Source organism: Bombina bombina, chromosome 8, assembly GCF_027579735.1.
Source record: "Bombina bombina isolate aBomBom1 chromosome 8, aBomBom1.pri, whole genome shotgun sequence".
Lineage (NCBI taxonomy): Eukaryota > Metazoa > Chordata > Amphibia > Anura > Bombinatoridae > Bombina > Bombina bombina.
In genome coordinates, this window is record NC_069506.1 from 146,382,877 (window position 1) to 146,403,407 (window position 20,531).

Genomic DNA, 20,531 nt, shown 5'->3' on the forward strand with positions numbered 1-20,531 from the left:
TGTAGACAAGAAGCAAGGATTTTGAGGGTGACGCTATGTCTATGTTTAGGTGCAGCAGAGCCACTTGTGGGGAGGTCCTTAGGTGAGGAAATAGATTTCTGCATTGGTGTGAGACAAAACTCCAGAAGAGGTCTAGTTTTGGGCATTCCCACCAAATGTGGGCTGGCGAGCCCACCATCCCACATTGCCTCCAGCATAGTGGAGAGTTAATTTGGGAAATTTTAAACAGCCTGAGAGGCGTGAGGTGCCATTGCGTGCAAACTTTGAGATATAGTTCAAGTAAGGTAATGCAGTGGAGTGCCTGTTTGGTTATAGTTACTGCTCTGGCCCAGTCGATTTGTTCTGCTCGAAACTGGAAAGCGAGCTCCCAGGCCCTAGCATAAGCTGACCTGTGGTAAGTGGGGGAGTTCATTAAGTCTCTGTAGGAGACCGACAGGGCTCTGGGTATCTTCGTGTTGTTGGCCCATCTTTTTTCCCACATAGTGGGATCACGAAGGGGCTGGCTTAGGAATCCCCAGGATTTCAGAAGGCTCCTGAGCCTCCAGAACTCAAACAAGAGGAGTTGATTCGGGTTGTAGGTAGTGGTGAACTGTTCAGTGGAGAGAAACTGATTATTGAGGTATAGGTCCGCCACATGGAGTATCCCATGCTCCTGCCATAGGCCAGGGTTGGAATCCCTGAGGGCCGCTAGCAGGCCCGTCAGGGAGTGGATGGGAGAGGGGTGGGGAGCTATCTGGGGGAGTGAGCGTAGTCTGTCCCAGAGACGGAGGGCGTGGGTAATGACTACATTCTGTATTTTGTAGTATGACCTAATGTGTTTGGGCAACCAGATCAGGTCCCGAAGCATGAGAGGACCGGGGAGCGCTGCCTGTTCCAGGATTTGCCACTTATTTTTACTGTCAACCGTATTCCATGCCAAGATATGGGAAAGTCTCGAGGCTTCGTGGTAATGGATTAAGTTGGGGGCGCCCGCGCCACCACTTAAGAATGGCTGTTGCAGTATTCTGGTTGCCACCCTAGGGTGCTTATTTTTCCAGATATATTTGTTGCAAATTTGTTGGAATTTGCTAATTAAAGACTTGGGGACAGGGATAGGAAGCGAACGGAATAGATACGTGAGTTTGGGGAGTAAGAGCATTTTAAATGCTGCTATGTGCCCTAGCCATGAAATACATGGAACACTCCATTTATCAATACTAGACTGAAAATGCTGCAGGAGAGGGTAGAAGTTAGAGTCAATTATTGTAGGGATGCTCCAAGATAGATAAACCCCCAGATGCTTAATCCGATGTTGGGACCAATTGAAAGAATAATTTTGTTGGAGTTCTGCGAGTGTCGTGCCTGGTACATTAATGACATAGGCCTCTGTCTTGTTGACATTGACTTTGTAATAGCTAATATGCCCGAACCGGTCTAATAGTTTGAAAAGCTCGGGGAGAGAGTGTAAGGGGTCGCTCAGGAATATGGTTAGGTCATCCGCAAATAGTGCGGTTTTTTGTAGGGTGCCCTCAATCTCTACGCCTCGGATGTCGGGGTTAATTCTTATCGCCTCGGCCAGCGGCTCCATGACCAAGGCGAAAAGTAACGGAGAGAGGGGGCAACCCTGGCGTGTCCCATTTGTAATGGGAAAAGGTGAAGAGCAGAACCCCAGTCCCCTTACCGAGGCCGTGGGGGCCGCGTATAAGGCCTTGACGCAAGAGCAAAAACCAGGGGGGAATCCAAACTTTGTTAGTACTTCGAATAGATATGTCCAATTTACCCTATCAAAAGCCTTTTCGGCATCTAGGGCTAAAGTTGTACAGGGAAGATTGCGTCTCTTGGCCTCAAGGTATATATTTAGGATTCGGCGGGTATTATCCGGGCCCTCTCTGCCGGGAGTAAAGCCCACCTGGTCACCATCCAACAATGATGGTAACACAAGATTCAGCCTGGAAGCCATAAGCTTCGCCATCAACTTCACGTCAGCATTAATCAGTGATATGGGCCGAAAGTGTAATAATTCCGATGGAAGGGTGCCTGACTGCCTAGCTAGGGAACAAACTCTGGTTAAAAGCGGGGCGAGCTGCAGGCGAAACGTTTTGTAAAACAGAGCGCCGTAGCCATCCGGTCCCGGGGCTTTATGCGGTTTTAGAGACTTGATGACGGAGAGGACTTCTTTGGCACTAAATGGGGCTTCAAGTAATTCTATCTGGGCCGCTGTGAGAGTCGGTAAGGAAAGGGTGTCCAGGAAATTTTGAATATGTTGTGTGGAAGGAACCTAGTGGGCTGGGGAATCTGCTAAGTTATACAGCTTGGAATAGTAAGAGGCAAATGCCTTCCCTATGTCTGCAGGTAATCGGACAGTTCCTTGGGATGTTTTAATGTATGGAATACGAGCCTCTGCAGTCCTTTGTCGGAGTTTGTTAGCCAGTAACCTGTCGGCTTTGTTTCCCTTAGCATAGAAAGTCTGTTTAAACAGACGGACCTGATTTTGGTGTCTTTTTAACTCTAGGGCCGAGATTTGCGTCCTGGTGGCTTCAATTTGGATGAGAATCTGGGGGTCCAACGATTCCCTATGCAGAAGAGTAAGTCTCCTCAGGGTGGTGTGGAGTTGGGCAAGTGTACTACCTAAGCGCTTCTTGTGTTCTGACATCAGCTTGATGAACACTCCTCTGAGGTATGCCTTGAGAGAGCTCCAAAGACAAAAGTCATCGACCATGCCGTTATCGTTTATGTTCAGATATTCTAAAATCTCATTCTGAATGAGTGTAACCTGATCTGGACTGGAAAGTAAATATTCTGGGAGTTTCCAAGGGGGCCTAGATAGGGCTCCGGTGGGGTGATTCAGAACAAGCTGAACCGAGGAGTGGTCAGACCACGTGCAGTCAGGCATGTATGTCGACTGGACCAGGTCAAGCAGTTTTGGTTCACAGAAGAAATAGTCAATCCTTGTGTAAGAGTTATGCACTCTAGAATAGTAGGAATAGTCCCTGGAGGTGGGATGGTGGGAGCGCCAGACATCGAATAAGTTATATTGGGCTAGAAGATTGCTAAATTGCTTTGCGGTCCTGACAGTTTGTTTATCACATGGCTTAAGCTTAGGGGAGCTCCTGTCTAATGCTGGGTCAAGTAGCATATTGAAATCCCCTGCCAGGAGCAGATTCTGTGTTTTGTGGGATGTCAACAGTCGTAGAAACCTTCTCAAGGCTCGTGTTTGACAGGAGTTTGGGCCATAGTAATTAGCTAGAGTATATGGAATATTATCTAGCCTGCAGTTTAGTATCAAGAATCTCCCTTTTGCATCTTTAAAGGATTCTGTTTTTTCAAAGAGTATGGACTTATGTATCAATATTGCTACCCCCCTGGATTTTCCCGTGAAGGAAGCCGCCTCTACTATCGGGTATTGTTTACAATGTAGAGAAATAGGGGAACCCTCCACCCAATGAGTCTCCTGTAGAAAAGCTATTTTAGTTTTAAAGTGGGTCAGATAAGAGATTAGTCTGCTTCTCTTGTCTGGGGAGTTAAGCCCTCTGGTGTTAAGGGAGGAGCAGGTTAGCGCCATTTTTAACTAGGTTAAGGGGGGGTAAGGAGGGGGGGGAAACAGGGGAAGACAGGGGGAGTAGCAAAGAAGATCGGAAAGAGGGAGGGAAAGGATGAAAGAAAAAAAAAAAAAGGGGGGGGGGGGGAGAAAACCCTACAAGTGCTGTTCCTATAGCTTGGAGTGATTCCCAAATATTATAGCTCAGAATAGACTATGTTGTTGTGAAGGTGAGTTAAATACAAATTAAAGGTCGCAGTATAGCCAAGATAAACCGCATTAATCGTCTTCCCAAGACAGGGAGGCACATTTAAAAAATGGGGGGTGGGGGTCTATTTCTGGGGGGAGGAGGTGGTGGTACCTGTTCAAGGAAATTACAATTCTTGATATTATTATTACTGGCGGGCCATATGGGGGGAGGCCGGCCGCACTGTGACAGATTGGGTGAAACTTAAGTGAAGGGGGTCAGAACTGAGATTATCGGCCTTGTGGCCTGTCACATGAAAGGAATGTATGTTAGCTGAGATTGTACAACAGTGATAATATATAGCATACAGAGAACATAACAGATAACAGTAATCTCATACCTGGAACTACTATAGCAATATCAACAGTTATAACATCATAATGTAAAAAAACTGGGAATCAACTTTACAACACCTAGTGGATCCATGAGATTGAAACTAGGGTTTGTGAATGTGGTGCTAGAGGAATGGTTTGATGACTACCTGCTGACTCTGACTAGCCAAGCATTGAGGGGATGCGTATGCTCTGGATGCGGGTCAGGCGGCTATCGCTACTACGCTGCGTTGTAGAAACCTTGTGCTCTGTAATATGGTGAATTCGCCTGCATCGCTGATTTAAGAGTGTGTGAGAGTGTCAGCTAGCTATGTCGTGTCCTGTGCATCTATCTATGGTATGATAGTTCTCCTGTTGAGTTAACTAGACAGAGGTGTTAATGAAGAAATTGCTTACTGCGCTCGCCAGCTAGCTATCTCTCTAGCTATGCTCCCTACAGCGCTAGAGAATGTCGTGTTTGAATTCTATGAGTATATCTGATAAGTAATATTGAGGGCGACCGTGTCTAACTGTGCTGCAATGTATACTAGATGTAATTTTGGATAAGTACTATCAGTCAAAGACATGTTTGTTTAATGTGCAGGCTACGTGCTTCGGCTGGGCCCATACCAAGCACTCAAGACCTGCGGATCAACCCTTCCTCGACTAGCAGAGTAAACATCACATAGTTGACCAGTAGGGTCTAAACTAGAGCTTACTGTAAAGTTAAGACAATATTACAGACTATACACAGAAATGGTAGCTGGGTAGTATGAAGATCTCAGCATATTCATATATACAATGGCAGAAGCGTCCTGAATACACATTTTTATTAATAAAAAGTCTAAGAAAGATACTTATCGTCCATAGGCCACAGGAGTCAGCAGGTAGGACCAAGGAGTATGAAGGATGCTGGATCACTTTCCTCCAGCTAGCACCAAAACAATGTCCCTCAAGAACTGTTCCCATTAATGGGACCACAGGATGGCGTCACATCTTCGGATTTTATGAATTTGATGATCCAGATCTGTGTCTTTGGGGAAGAGATGACCATTCCAGAGCGTCATGTTGTTTCTGTGGCCCAAGACCACGAGCAGAGGGAGTTGACAGATCCTTTGGCCGGGAGGCCTCTAGTGCGCCCTGCCGGCCTGCAGGGTTGTTGGAGGCTGTCCATTCTGCTCCTGATGCACTCAATTGGGATTGCCTAGCTTGTGGCTTTTCTTTATCTTTTTGGGGGGGGTATAGGTTCCACATCTTTAGAAGTTCGTATCCCTTGGTTGAGGTTTGGACAGTGAATAACTGATTATTCCGGAAAATTAACAGCTTTATGGGATAACCCCACCTGTACCTAATTTCGTTTCTCCGTAGGATGGAAGTTATTTCAGTGTAGGTCTTTCTTTTTTGTAAAGTTCTCACTGAAAGGTCAGGAAAGATCTGTAGGTTTTTGAATTTTTCCGGAAGGGGTGGTTTCTGGAAGTGCGCTCTCTGGATTCTCTCCTTGGATTCTCTCCTTGTAGGTGAAATAGTGGAGTCGTACTATTGTATCCCTAGGCTGATCGTCTGAAAGACCTCTGGGTTTAAGTGCACGATGTGCCCGATCCATTAAGGCTTCTAATTCTGTGGCGGGAGGGGCGAGCACATGAAACAGTTCTTTCAGGTATGGTTGTAGGTCAGCTGGGGAGATTGTCTCGGGGATACCTCGGATCCTCAGGTAATTCCGCCGAGATCTATCCTCTAGATCAGCTATTTTGTCATCTACCACTTCAAGATAATCTGCTAAACGCTGCGTGTAAGATTGCAAGTTGGAATGCTCAACAGCAGCGTCCTCCTGCATTCTCTCCAGAGAATCTATTCTTTCATTAGTGGATGAGATCTCTTTTTTTAGTCAGTAAACTCTGCTTCCTCTCTTCTGCACTTCCTTACCACCTGACTCCAAAAGCCCCAATGAGTCAACCCCGTCCAAAACATATGTGCCACATCGGCTCCTTTACATCACCTCTAGCCCAAATTGCACCAGTTGCCGATCCGTATATAGAATCAGAGGCAGATTAAAGATAAAGTCACTCGTTATGAATTTAAAGGTAACTGTGCAAATATAAGTCCATCTTTTGTGGTTCCACCACTGCTAACAATATTTTTGCGTACTCCCAACCGGTCCACCGCGTACCCTGTACCACAGGTTGGGAACAGCTGCTCTAGATGAATGATCCAAGGAATGTTTTTTTTATATTTTCCTGAATATAGGTAACTAATCTTATGCCTTTTTATAAATAATGTTATCATTAGACTAATATTATTGAGCTGTGGTAGTTTTCTATATGTTTCTTAAATATGATTGGATCCATGGCTCATTTGGGTTGGCATAACTGCCTAAGTTCTTAAAACAGACTAACAAAAAAAATATAATGTATATATTGTTTTATTTTTAAGTAAACAACCCAAGGTATTCATTTAGGCCCATTTTTTTTGCCATTTGGTTGCACCAGTTGCCTTTAATATGCATATCCTTTCCTGCCTCGATTACTGCAACTCTGTCCTCTCTGGTCTCCCCAGCTGCCGCCTAGCTCCTTTACAATCCATAATGAATGCCTCTGCCATGCTCATCTTCCTTACCCGTCACCCTTCATCTGCTTCACCTCTCTGCCAATCCCTTCACTGGCTACCTCTTGCCTCCAGGATTAAACACAAAATTCTCACTCTGACATACAAATCCCTCAACTGCACTTCTTCCCCTCTATATCTCAGACCTTGTCTCCAGATACTCTCCCTCCTGTCACCTTCGCTCTGACATTACCTCCTACTCTCCTCCTCTCTTGTTACCTCCTCACACTCCCGCTTACAGGACTTGTCCAGACTGGCTCCCTTCTTGTGGAAATCTCTGCCTCGCTCCACAAGACTCTCCCCTAGTTTTTCAAACTTCAAGTGCTCCCTTAAGAATCTACTGTTCAGGGATGCATACAACCTACACTTTCTTTATACCGTTTCCTCTCCTACATTGCTATCCCCTTGAACCCCCTTCGCATGTAAGCCTAAGAGCCATGCTGTTTGTAGATCACCTTCTTTAGAGCTGACTACAACACTGCGATTCTTGGCAGGGCCCTCTACCCGTCTGATCCTTATAAATGTTTCCTTGTATTCCGCCTATGTTTATAGTGCTGCAGAGTCTGTTGGCACTCTACAAATAACCGATAATAATAATATCCAATAAAATCATATAACATTTATTTTGGGTTTTTCAATTAATTTATTTACACACAGCCTGTGCAGTTATAGGACAAATTGTCCTAAAAGCTTCTTTATGATCTCCTGTGATCAGGAATACCAGCCATGTATGGTTTGTATTTAGGTTTGGTAATAATAATGTTGCTAACTGTGGCTGTGCATCACAGTTCTAAAAGAGGGGTTACATTTTTATATATATTAAAAGTAGACAACACAAGGTATTGATCTAGGTCCATTAATTCTTTTATGTCATCAGCTGGCCATAAGTATGGCAAATGTGGTTATAAAAAAAAAATCAATACCTTTTTAACTTTGGTTAACCTCACTGAAATTATTTACACACAGCATGCACATTTATAGATCTAAATTGGATTTATTGGTAATTTAAAACTATATGATATATTCTAAAACAGTCTAAAATGCATAGACCATGTTTTGCGGACATATTGTACACTGGTATCGACACTCCTTTCTCACTTGTGGCGTTTCTGTGAATGTCTCTTACCAGACAGTCTTAGAATATTAATTAATTAATATATCTGGCATTTCTGTATTTTTTTTTTTTTTTTAATATAATTTTTATTGAAGTTCAGAAAAGTAATATATTACAATCCTTTGCAAAACAGGTTACAGAGCTTTTTGTATGTTACAGTTGGTTATGTCATGGCGGGAACAATTGAAACAAGTAGACAAACAAATAACAATGAATCTCCTTATGAACATTGAACTTCTCTTACTAGGTTTCTTTTCTCTTTTTCTTATCTTGTCTTTTGTGATAAACTATGCACATATTAAGATATTGGTGGGTTTCAAATGTCTATATTATTGTGCGAGTTTGGGAAGAGCATAATCACAGTTGGGTGTGGCTAATAAGGACAACACCTAGGGTGGGAAGAAGAAAAAAAAAAAAAAAAAGGGGAAAAGGAAAGGGGGAAAAGGGATCCAGGTGGGGGAAAAAGGGACGGGGAGGGGGAGATGACTGGCTTATATGTCTATCGTTCCTGCTTACTATTCAGCGAGGGGGTTAGGTCATCTGCCTCCATGTTTCCCAGATTTCTGAGTGGAGGAAGATTTTATTGTGTTGAGTGAAAATCGGGCCTTCCATTGTCTCAAGATAGGTCATGGTTCTGACAACTTCCTCCCAGGTGGGTGGGTTTTTTTGTCTCTATAATCTCGCAATGGCCAATTTGGCTGAGATAAGGATGTAGACAAGAAGCAAGGATTTTGAGGGTGACGCTATGTCTATGTTTAGGTGCAGCAGAGCCACTTGTGGGGAGGTCCTTAGGTGAGGAAATAGATTTCTGCATTGGTGTGAGACAAAACTCCAGAAGAGGTCTAGTTTTGGGCATTCCCACCAAATGTGGGCTGGCGAGCCCACCATCCCACATTGCCTCCAGCATAGTGGAGAGTTAATTTGGGAAATTTTAAACAGCCTGAGAGGCGTGAGGTGCCATTGCGTGCAAACTTTGAGATATAGTTCAAGTAAGGTAATGCAGTGGAGTGCCTGTTTGGTTATAGTTACTGCTCTGGCCCAGTCGATTTGTTCTGCTCGAAACTGGAAAGCGAGCTCCCAGGCCCTAGCATAAGCTGACCTGTGGTAAGTGGGGGAGTTCATTAAGTCTCTGTAGGAGACCGACAGGGCTCTGGGTATCTTCGTGTTGTTGGCCCATCTTTTTTCCCACATAGTGGGATCACGAAGGGGCTGGCTTAGGAATCCCCAGGATTTCAGAAGGCTCCTGAGCCTCCAGAACTCAAACAAGAGGAGTTGATTCGGGTTGTAGGTAGTGGTGAACTGTTCAGTGGAGAGAAACTGATTATTGAGGTATAGGTCCGCCACATGGAGTATCCCATGCTCCTGCCATAGGCCAGGGTTGGAATCCCTGAGGGCCGCTAGCAGGCCCGTCAGGGAGTGGATGGGAGAGGGGTGGGGAGCTATCTGGGGGAGTGAGCGTAGTCTGTCCCAGAGACGGAGGGCGTGGGTAATGACTACATTCTGTATTTTGTAGTATGACCTAATGTGTTTGGGCAACCAGATCAGGTCCCGAAGCATGAGAGGACCGGGGAGCGCTGCCTGTTCCAGGATTTGCCACTTATTTTTACTGTCAACCGTATTCCATGCCAAGATATGGGAAAGTCTCGAGGCTTCGTGGTAATGGATTAAGTTGGGGGCGCCCGCGCCACCACTTAAGAATGGCTGTTGCAGTATTCTGGTTGCCACCCTAGGGTGCTTATTTTTCCAGATATATTTGTTGCAAATTTGTTGGAATTTGCTAATTAAAGACTTGGGGACAGGGATAGGAAGCGAACGGAATAGATACGTGAGTTTGGGGAGTAAGAGCATTTTAAATGCTGCTATGTGCCCTAGCCATGAAATACATGGAACACTCCATTTATCAATACTAGACTGAAAATGCTGCAGGAGAGGGTAGAAGTTAGAGTCAATTATTGTAGGGATGCTCCAAGATAGATAAACCCCCAGATGCTTAATCCGATGTTGGGACCAATTGAAAGAATAATTTTGTTGGAGTTCTGCGAGTGTCGTGCCTGGTACATTAATGACATAGGCCTCTGTCTTGTTGACATTGACTTTGTAATAGCTAATATGCCCGAACCGGTCTAATAGTTTGAAAAGCTCGGGGAGAGAGTGTAAGGGGTCGCTCAGGAATATGGTTAGGTCATCCGCAAATAGTGCGGTTTTTTGTAGGGTGCCCTCAATCTCTACGCCTCGGATGTCGGGGTTAATTCTTATCGCCTCGGCCAGCGGCTCCATGACCAAGGCGAAAAGTAACGGAGAGAGGGGGCAACCCTGGCGTGTCCCATTTGTAATGGGAAAAGGTGAAGAGCAGAACCCCAGTCCCCTTACCGAGGCCGTGGGGGCCGCGTATAAGGCCTTGATGCAAGAGCAAAAACCAGGGGGGAATCCAAACTTTGTTAGTACTTCGAATAGATATGTCCAATTTACCCTATCAAAAGCCTTTTCGGCATCTAGGGCTAAAGTTGTACAGGGAAGATTGCGTCTCTTGGCCTCAAGGTATATATTTAGGATTCGGCGGGTATTATCCGGGCCCTCTCTGCCGGGAGTAAAGCCCACCTGGTCACCATCCAACAATGATGGTAACACAAGATTCAGCCTGGAAGCCATAAGCTTCGCCATCAACTTCACGTCAGCATTAATCAGTGATATGGGCCGAAAGTGTAATAATTCCGATGGAAGGGTGCCTGACTGCCTAGCTAGGGAACAAACTCTGGTTAAAAGCGGGGCGAGCTGCAGGCGAAACGTTTTGTAAAACAGAGCGCCGTAGCCATCCGGTCCCGGGGCTTTATGCGGTTTTAGAGACTTGATGACGGAGAGGACTTCTTTGGCACTAAATGGGGCTTCAAGTAATTCTATCTGGGCCGCTGTGAGAGTCGGTAAGGAAAGGGTGTCCAGGAAATTTTGAATATGTTGTGTGGAAGGAACCTAGTGGGCTGGGGAATCTGCTAAGTTATACAGCTTGGAATAGTAAGAGGCAAATGCCTTCCCTATGTCTGCAGGTAATCGGACAGTTCCTTGGGATGTTTTAATGTATGGAATACGAGCCTCTGCAGTCCTTTGTCGGAGTTTGTTAGCCAGTAACCTGTCGGCTTTGTTTCCCTTAGCATAGAAAGTCTGTTTAAACAGACGGACCTGATTTTGGTGTCTTTTTAACTCTAGGGCCGAGATTTGCGTCCTGGTGGCTTCAATTTGGATGAGAATCTGGGGGTCCAACGATTCCCTATGCAGAAGAGTAAGTCTCCTCAGGGTGGTGTGGAGTTGGGCAAGTGTACTACCTAAGCGCTTCTTGTGTTCTGACATCAGCTTGATGAACACTCCTCTGAGGTATGCCTTGAGAGAGCTCCAAAGACAAAAGTCATCGACCATGCCGTTATCGTTTATGTTCAGATATTCTAAAATCTCATTCTGAATGAGTGTAACCTGATCTGGACTGGAAAGTAAATATTCTGGGAGTTTCCAAGGGGGCCTAGATAGGGCTCCGGTGGGGTGATTCAGAACAAGCTGAACCGAGGAGTGGTCAGACCACGTGCAGTCAGGCATGTATGTCGACTGGACCAGGTCAAGCAGTTTTGGTTCACAGAAGAAATAGTCAATCCTTGTGTAAGAGTTATGCACTCTAGAATAGTAGGAATAGTCCCTGGAGGTGGGATGGTGGGAGCGCCAGACATCGAATAAGTTATATTGGGCTAGAAGATTGCTAAATTGCTTTGCGGTCCTGACAGTTTGTTTATCACATGGCTTAAGCTTAGGGGAGCTCCTGTCTAATGCTGGGTCAAGTAGCATATTGAAATCCCCTGCCAGGAGCAGATTCTGTGTTTTGTGGGATGTCAACAGTCGTAGAAACCTTCTCAAGGCTCGTGTTTGACAGGAGTTTGGGCCATAGTAATTAGCTAGAGTATATGGAATATTATCTAGCCTGCAGTTTAGTATCAAGAATCTCCCTTTTGCATCTTTAAAGGATTCTGTTTTTTCAAAGAGTATGGACTTATGTATCAATATTGCTACCCCCCCTGGATTTTCCCGTGAAGGAAGCCGCCTCTACTATCGGGTATTGTTTACAATGTAGAGAAATAGGGGAACCCTCCACCCAATGAGTCTCCTGTAGAAAAGCTATTTTAGTTTTAAAGTGGGTCAGATAAGAGATTAGTCTGCTTCTCTTGTCTGGGGAGTTAAGCCCTCTGGTGTTAAGGGAGGAGCAGGTTAGCGCCATTTTTAACTAGGTTAAGGGGGGGTAAGGAGGGGGGGAAACAGGGGAAGACAGGGGGAGTAGCAAAGAAGATCGGAAAGAGGGAGGGAAAGGATGAAAGAAAAAAAAAAAAAGGGGGGGGGGGAGAAAACCCTACAAGTGCTGTTCCTATAGCTTGGAGTGATTCCCAAATATTATAGCTCAGAATAGACTATGTTGTTGTGAAGGTGAGTTAAATACAAATTAAAGGTCGCAGTATAGCCAAGATAAACCGCATTAATCGTCTTCCCAAGACAGGGAGGCACATTTAAAAAATGGGGGGTGGGGGTCTATTTCTGGGGGGAGGAGGTGGTGGTACCTGTTCAAGGAAATTACAATTCTTGATATTATTATTACTGGCGGGCCATATGGGGGGAGGCCGGCCGCACTGTGACAGATTGGGTGAAACTTAAGTGAAGGGGGTCAGAACTGAGATTATCGGCCTTGTGGCCTGTCACATGAAAGGAATGTATGTTAGCTGAGATTGTACAACAGTGATAATATATAGCATACAGAGAACATAACAGATAACAGTAATCTCATACCTGGAACTACTATAGCAATATCAACAGTTATAACATCATAATGTAAAAAAACTGGGAATCAACTTTACAACACCTAGTGGATCCATGAGATTGAAACTAGGGTTTGTGAATGTGGTGCTAGAGGAATGGTTTGATGACTACCTGCTGACTCTGACTAGCCAAGCATTGAGGGGATGCGTATGCTCTGGATGCGGGTCAGGCGGCTATCGCTACTACGCTGCGTTGTAGAAACCTTGTGCTCTGTAATATGGTGAATTCGCCTGCATCGCTGATTTAAGAGTGTGTGAGAGTGTCAGCTAGCTATGTCGTGTCCTGTGCATCTATCTATGGTATGATAGTTCTCCTGTTGAGTTAACTAGACAGAGGTGTTAATGAAGAAATTGCTTACTGCGCTCGCCAGCTAGCTATCTCTCTAGCTATGCTCCCTACAGCGCTAGAGAATGTCGTGTTTGAATTCTATGAGTATATCTGATAAGTAATATTGAGGGCGACCGTGTCTAACTGTGCTGCAATGTATACTAGATGTAATTTTGGATAAGTACTATCAGTCAAAGACATGTTTGTTTAATGTGCAGGCTACGTGCTTCGGCTGGGCCCATACCAAGCACTCAAGACCTGCGGATCAACCCTTCCTCGACTAGCAGAGTAAACATCACATAGTTGACCAGTAGGGTCTAAACTAGAGCTTACTGTAAAGTTAAGACAATATTACAGACTATACACAGAAATGGTAGCTGGGTAGTATGAAGATCTCAGCATATTCATATATACAATGGCAGAAGCGTCCTGAATACACATTTTTATTAATAAAAAGTCTAAGAAAGATACTTATCGTCCATAGGCCACAGGAGTCAGCAGGTAGGACCAAGGAGTATGAAGGATGCTGGATCACTTTCCTCCAGCTAGCACCAAAACAATGTCCCTCAAGAACTGTTCCCATTAATGGGACCACAGGATGGCGTCACATCTTCGGATTTTATGAATTTGATGATCCAGATCTGTGTCTTTGGGGAAGAGATGACCATTCCAGAGCGTCATGTTGTTTCTGTGGCCCAAGACCACGAGCAGAGGGAGTTGACAGATCCTTTGGCCGGGAGGCCTCTAGTGCGCCCTGCCGGCCTGCAGGGTTGTTGGAGGCTGTCCATTCTGCTCCTGATGCACTCAATTGGGATTGCCTAGCTTGTGGCTTTTCTTTATCTTTTTGGGGGGGGTATAGGTTCCACATCTTTAGAAGTTCGTATCCCTTGGTTGAGGTTTGGACAGTGAATAACTGATTATTCCGGAAAATTAACAGCTTTATGGGATAACCCCACCTGTACCTAATTTCGTTTCTCCGTAGGATGGAAGTTATTTCAGTGTAGGTCTTTCTTTTTTGTAAAGTTCTCACTGAAAGGTCAGGAAAGATCTGTAGGTTTTTGAATTTTTCCGGAAGGGGTGGTTTCTGGAAGTGCGCTCTCTGGATTCTCTCCTTGTAGGTGAAATAGTGGAGTCGTACTATTGTATCCCTAGGCTGATCGTCTGAAAGACCTCTGGGTTTAAGTGCACGATGTGCCCGATCCATTAAGGCTTCTAATTCTGTGGCGGGAGGGGCGAGCACATGAAACAGTTCTTTCAGGTATGGTTGTAGGTCAGCTGGGGAGATTGTCTCGGGGATACCTCGGATCCTCAGGTAATTCCGCCGAGATCTATCCTCTAGATCAGCTATTTTGTCATCTACCACTTCAAGATAATCTGCTAAACGCTGCGTGTAAGATTGCAAGTTGGAATGCTCAACAGCAGCGTCCTCCTGCATTCTCTCCAGAGAATCTATTCTTTCATTAGTGGATGAGATCTCTTTTTTTAGTTCAGCTGTGGAGGCTGCCATTTGGGCTGTGAATGAGGCATGGTGTTTGTCCAGCAGGGATTTTAGAGAGTCCATAATGAAAGATGGAGTAGCTACCTCGGGTTGGGCTTGCTGTATATTTTGTATGGCCGCAAGTGCAAGATCTGAGGTGTCAGACCTGGGGGAGTCTGGGGGCTCCATGTCGCACCGTGACATTCCTCCCGAGGGACCAAAGTGGTCCATCACAGTTTTTTTTGGTAGGAAAGGCTGCTTGTTCTTTTTCCCTCTTGCTGATTGAGACATACTGAATGATAGATGAGATGAGAACACTGTGGTAGAGGTGCTTGGTGGGAGCGTGTCCAGGGGTGTTGAGGTATTGCTCCTAGGGTGGCTCTAATAATCACTGTGTGGTAGACAGGCCTAGATGGCCTAAAGGAAGTTATTCCATTTTAGAGAGATTCAGTTTCAATCAATTTTGAAGGAGCCACAGGCGTTTGAGGTGTCTGTCTGACAACTTAAAATGAGTCAGGTGCAGTCTTTTTCAAGTTGGCGGATCTCACTGGGCTGGGAGTCAGTGTTTGGCACCCCCCCTGGGGAAGTTGCCACCTCTGGGCCAATCCGGTAGAGGCTGTTCAGAGGCCTGATAGATTGAGTGACCAAAAGCAGTCCCCAAATCTGAGCTAGTTGCCTGGAGGAGAACCTGCAGCGTGTAGCTGAGGAGGTCAATAGGGTTTTCAGTTAGCCAGTGAGCATTAGCTTAATTCCCCCTTAAGTGTGTTGTCAGCTCAGATGTTGGAGTGGGGCACTAGAGATTGTGGGGCCGTTGCTCTGTGACAAAAATTCAAGGCCACTATAGAAGCAGTGTGCTCCACGTGGGCAGCCGGTGGGGTGATATGTAAAGCTGTAGGTCTGCCAGCAACCTCACGCTTAGATAAGTGTCAGAAATAAACTTATAGGAAGGCTTTCAACCTAGTATGATATGGATGGTGACCAGGAGCCTTTGGAGGTAGCGTGAGCTTAGGGCCAGAGTGACTACTTGTTTCAGTGAAGCGCTGTGCAGGTAAAAATGGCGGCTTCGCACCACTTCACTAGGAGGCCTGTTGCCGCAGTGGAGCCCCAGCTGTCAATCCGGAGCTATGAGGAGATGCCCCTGTGACTGATGCGCTGTCCCTGAGGTGTATTAGTGTGAGCGGGTGCAAGGCTTATTGGGTCACAGCTTGTGATTTGGGTGTTAGGTACTCACTTGTTGCTCGGGTGAGGAGAGTCCGCCTGGAGGGGCTGATTAGATTTTAGGATGCGGGTTCCGGAGCCGGTGCCAGTAGTGAGAGCCTCTGCTTCAAACTGGATCTTGATGTTGATAGCTCCGCTTCCAGTGCGGCTCACTTTCAGGTAGTTGCGGGCAAGTTCCCAGCTCCTCTCGCCCAGCTGTGAGATGGGATTCGGCTGCTGGGATGTGTGATGGGGCTTTGCTGCTGCACTGAGGGGAAGGGAAGGCAGCGATCTGGATCCGGAGTTCGGGGGGAATGAAACCACTGCTGTCTGTAATACACTCGCTGCAGTTGGCGTTGTCCGGGGGTATGAGAAGCTGTCACACTGCTATAGAGCCCCACAGCCTGCTCCCAGGTATTAAAAATAGGTAGAGACAGGAATTAAGGGATTTAGATTAACTGTAACTGTGCCCCTTAACTAATTTGCACAGAGAGCTCTGACTAAGTGTGGCCAGCCATGATGGAAGTTGGCTCCGCCCCCCGCATTTCTGTATTTTTAAATAACAGAATAGACATTTCCTCTTTTTATTATTTAGGAAACACAGATTGTTGCCAAGTTCAGATGCTTTATAAAGTATGTAAGAATCTAAAGCTGCCATTTGGATCATAAAGACTGCATTTTTTTATACAAGATTGTGCCTTTTTCTTGTGACAAGTTATGGCTTTATTATCTGATCACACAAGTTTACTCCTCCCATGTACTTATTGTAAACAATAATGCAAACTGTTTTTTTTTGTAGCTGAATCCTTCCACCTCTTGGTATCCTCAATACGTATGTATGAAAACAGCTTTTTTTTGTCAGTAAATCAGACTGCTAGTTCTTCACTGTGTAAATCTTTAAACAAAATTATTATTGTTTGCCCTTTGCCGCTGTGGGAAAACTTTGCATGTCTTTCTAATTGTTCCTCATTCATCCCAAGCCTAACAAGGGATGACTAAGGTCCCAAACAATACTTTTGCTTGTATGTAGGCAAAGTTGACAGCCAGATGTATCCAGTTTACAATACTTCCCTTCATATTTTCTAAAATTCAGTTTATAAAATTTGCTACTATAATGTAATTGTTCAGATGGGATATATTGATAACATTATTTGCCTTTAAAGGGATACTGAACCCATTTTTATTCTATCGATTCATATAGAGCATGCAATTTTTTAATTTACTCCTATTATCAATTTTTCTTTGTTCTCTTGGTATCTGTATTTGAAAAAGCAGTATCCCACAAAAGTGAGTACACCCCTCACATTTTTGTAAATATTTTATTATATCTTTTCATGTGACAACACAGAAGAAATTACACTTTGCTACAATGTAAATTAGTGAGTGTACAGCCTGTATAACAGTGCAAATTTGCTGTCCCCTCAAAATAACTTAACACACAGCCATTAATGTCTAAACTGTTGGCAACAAAAGTGAGTACACCCCTAAATGGAAATGTCCAAATTGGGCCCAAAATGTCAATATTTTGTGTGGCCACCATTATTTTCCAGCACTGCCTTAACCCTCTTGGGCATGGAGTTCACCAGAGCTTTGCAGGTTGCCACTGGAGTCCTCTTCCACTCCTCCATAACGACATCACAGAGCTGGTGAATGTTGGAGACCTTGCGCTTCCCCACCTTCCGTTTGAGGATGCCCCACAGAAGCACCAATAGGGCTTAGGTCTGGAGACATGCTTGGCCATTCTATCACATTTACTCTCAGCTTCTATAGCAAAGCAGTGGTCACCTTGGAGGTGTGTTTGGGGTCATTATCATGTTGGAATACTGCCCTGTGGCCCAGTCTCAGAAGGGAGGGGATCATGCTCTGCTTCAGTATGTCACAGTACATGTTGGCATTCATGGTTCCGCCAATGAACTGTAGCTCCCCAGTGCCGGCAGCACTGATGCAGGCCCAGACCATAACACTTCCACCATCATGCTTGACTGTAGGGAAGACATACTTGTCTTTGCACTCCTCACCTGGTTGCTGCCACTCACGCTTGACACCATCTGAACCAAATAAGTTTATCTTGGTCTCATCGGACCACAGGACATGATTACAGTAATCCATGTCCTTAGTCTGCTTGTCTTCAGCAAACTGTTTGCGGGCTTTCTTGTGCATAATCTTTAGAATAAGCTTCCTTCTGGGACGACAGCCATGCAGACCAATTTTATGCAGTGTGCAGCGTATGGTCTTAGCACTGAAAGGCTGACCCCCCACCCCTTCAACCTCAGCAGCAATGCTGGCAGCACTCATACGTCTATTTCCCACAGACAACCTCTGGATATGACGCTGAGCATGTGCACTCAACTTCTTTGGTCGACCATGGCGAGTTCTGTTCTGTGGAACCTGTCCTGTGAAACCGCTGAATGGCCTTGCCCACCGTGCTGCAGCTCAGTTTCAGGGTCTTGGCAATCTTCTTATAGCCTAGTCCATCTTTATGTAGAGCTACAATTCTTTTTTTCAGATCTTCAGAGAGTTCTTTGCCATGAGGTGCCATGTGACCAATATGAGAGAGTGTGAGAGCCATAACACCAAATTTAACACATCTGCTCCCCATTCACACCTGAGACCTTGTAACACTAATGAGTCATATGACACCGGGGAGGGAAAATGGCTAATTGGGCCCAATTTGGACATTTCCACTTAGGGGTGTACTCACTTTTGTTGCCAACGGTTTAGACATTAATGGCTGTGTGTTGAATTACTTTGAGGGGACAGCAAATTTACACTGTTATACAGGCTGTACACTCACTACTTTACATTGTAGCAAAGTGTCATTACTTCAGTGTTTTCACATGAAAAGATATAATAAAATATTTTCAAAAATGTGGGGGGGTGTACTCACTTTGTGAGATATTGTATGTATGTATGTATGTGTATGTATATGTATATATGTGTGTATATATATATATATATATATATATATATATATATATATATATATATATATATAGAGAGAGAGAGAGAGAGAGAGAGAGAGAGAGAGAGAGAGAGAGAGAGAGAGAGAGAGAGAGAGAGAGAGAGAGAGAGAGAGAGAGAGAGAGAGAGAGAGAGAGAGAGAGAGAGAGAGAGAGAGAGAGAGAGAGAGAGAGTATATATATCCTTCAAATAATTTGATCAACTGTTGAATTCTTGGTCTGATATTTCTACAGACAATCAAAAACTGGATTATTCCATGGTTAGCCCTGTATGTTGAAAGTAAACTAGAGAAAACTGTATAATTTTATATTTTTTTTCTGAGCATTACTGCTGGGAAGAGAGAAGTAAAAAAATATAGAGTGGGTAGGCCACTATAATTTGGTGGTTGGCTTATTTACAATGCCCAATTTTAGTCCTCAAATTTCATTTTTATTTTTTTAAACCTTTTGGTGATTTTTGGGACAAGCATTGCTGTGCATATAATTAGTTTGCAGAACTATTAGTTCAAAAAAAGCATCTGAAATATAACTTTGGAAAACAAATCTACAGATTTAAAATTAGTGGCATCAATATTGATACTAGCAGATTTAACAGAATAATGGTATTTCTGGGTAATTAGATTCAGGTTTATTCCAAATTAAACTGTTGTCTAAAGTACTTGGTTCGAGGTTACTTAATTTCTTTCTTAAGACACGGTGAGTCCACAGATCATCAATTACTGTTAGGAATATCACTCCTGGCCAGCAGGAGGAGGCAAAGAGCACCACAGCAGAGCTGTTAAGTGTCACTTCCCTTCCCACAACCCCCAGTCATTCTCTTTGCCTTCAGTGCAAGAAGGAGGTAAAGTTTTAGGTGTCTTATGATTCTTCTATCAAGATTTTTTTTATTTTGGAAGCTTGAGCAGGCTTGCTCTGATCTTCCCTGACAAGCTGGGTTTAGCTGTACTCCACATTAGTCTCTTCAGTAGGGCTGTGGTAGCTTTCAAGCAGTTAGGAACTTGTGGGGTGGGCCTCACTGCGTTTTCCTGACAGAATTGCTGCCCGCAAACAGAATGCCAGAGTAGGCTTACTCTGTTCATTTCTTCTATCCACAGGTCTCTGTGTGGAGTGGCTTCCTCTCATACTTGGTGAGCTGTCCTCCTGCTGGACAGTCAGGGATGCAAGTAAGTGCCATTTTTATTTCTAATACATCTATGGCACTAAAACACATAACTGCACCAGATTGGGCAATAATTCCTGAAGCAGGATTTTTCTGGCAGGATGCAGGGTACTGTGCGGCGGTAGAATAAGGGAAGAATAAAGGGAAACTTTATTTTTTCACCTTTATTGGTGGCTCAGAGTTGTACTTCTTATATGTGCAGTCGTTTTGTTGTGGGAACTGTTATTGTTAGAACAGTAATGTCATTAGTTTATGCGGCTTCCAGATGATAATTGGAGTGACGTCATTTAGGGGGCGTGTCTCTTCCTTTCTGCACGCTGTTTTCCTTTGGTGCCGTTTCGTCTGAAAAATCAGTCACACTGACTTATTTTAGTTCCCCTCTCTGTCGCTTGTGTTCTGCTGCGGATACAACAGGCTCCGGTTTCATCAATCCATCTTGTCACCCGGTGCCAGGAGGAGCAGGTAGGCACCTCAGCTTAGTGCTGAGGTGTAGAGTGTGCTGGTGAGATTTGTTGCTAAGAGTAGAGCCCCTTTACTTATCAAGTTATTTTTTAGGATTTTTTTTTTTTTTTGGAGTAAATTGTCTGTCGTTTTCTTTTTTTAATTTTTAAAGAGACAGTAAAGTTTTTTTTTTTTATCGGAAATTAAACAAGGAAAATGATGTTATCATTTCTCGTGCAAAATGGACTTAGAGTCTATTCCTTCTATTCTGTGCAAACTTTGTTTGGATGCCCAAGTATAAACCCCTTTGCCTTTTTGCAGTTCTTGTATAGATAGAA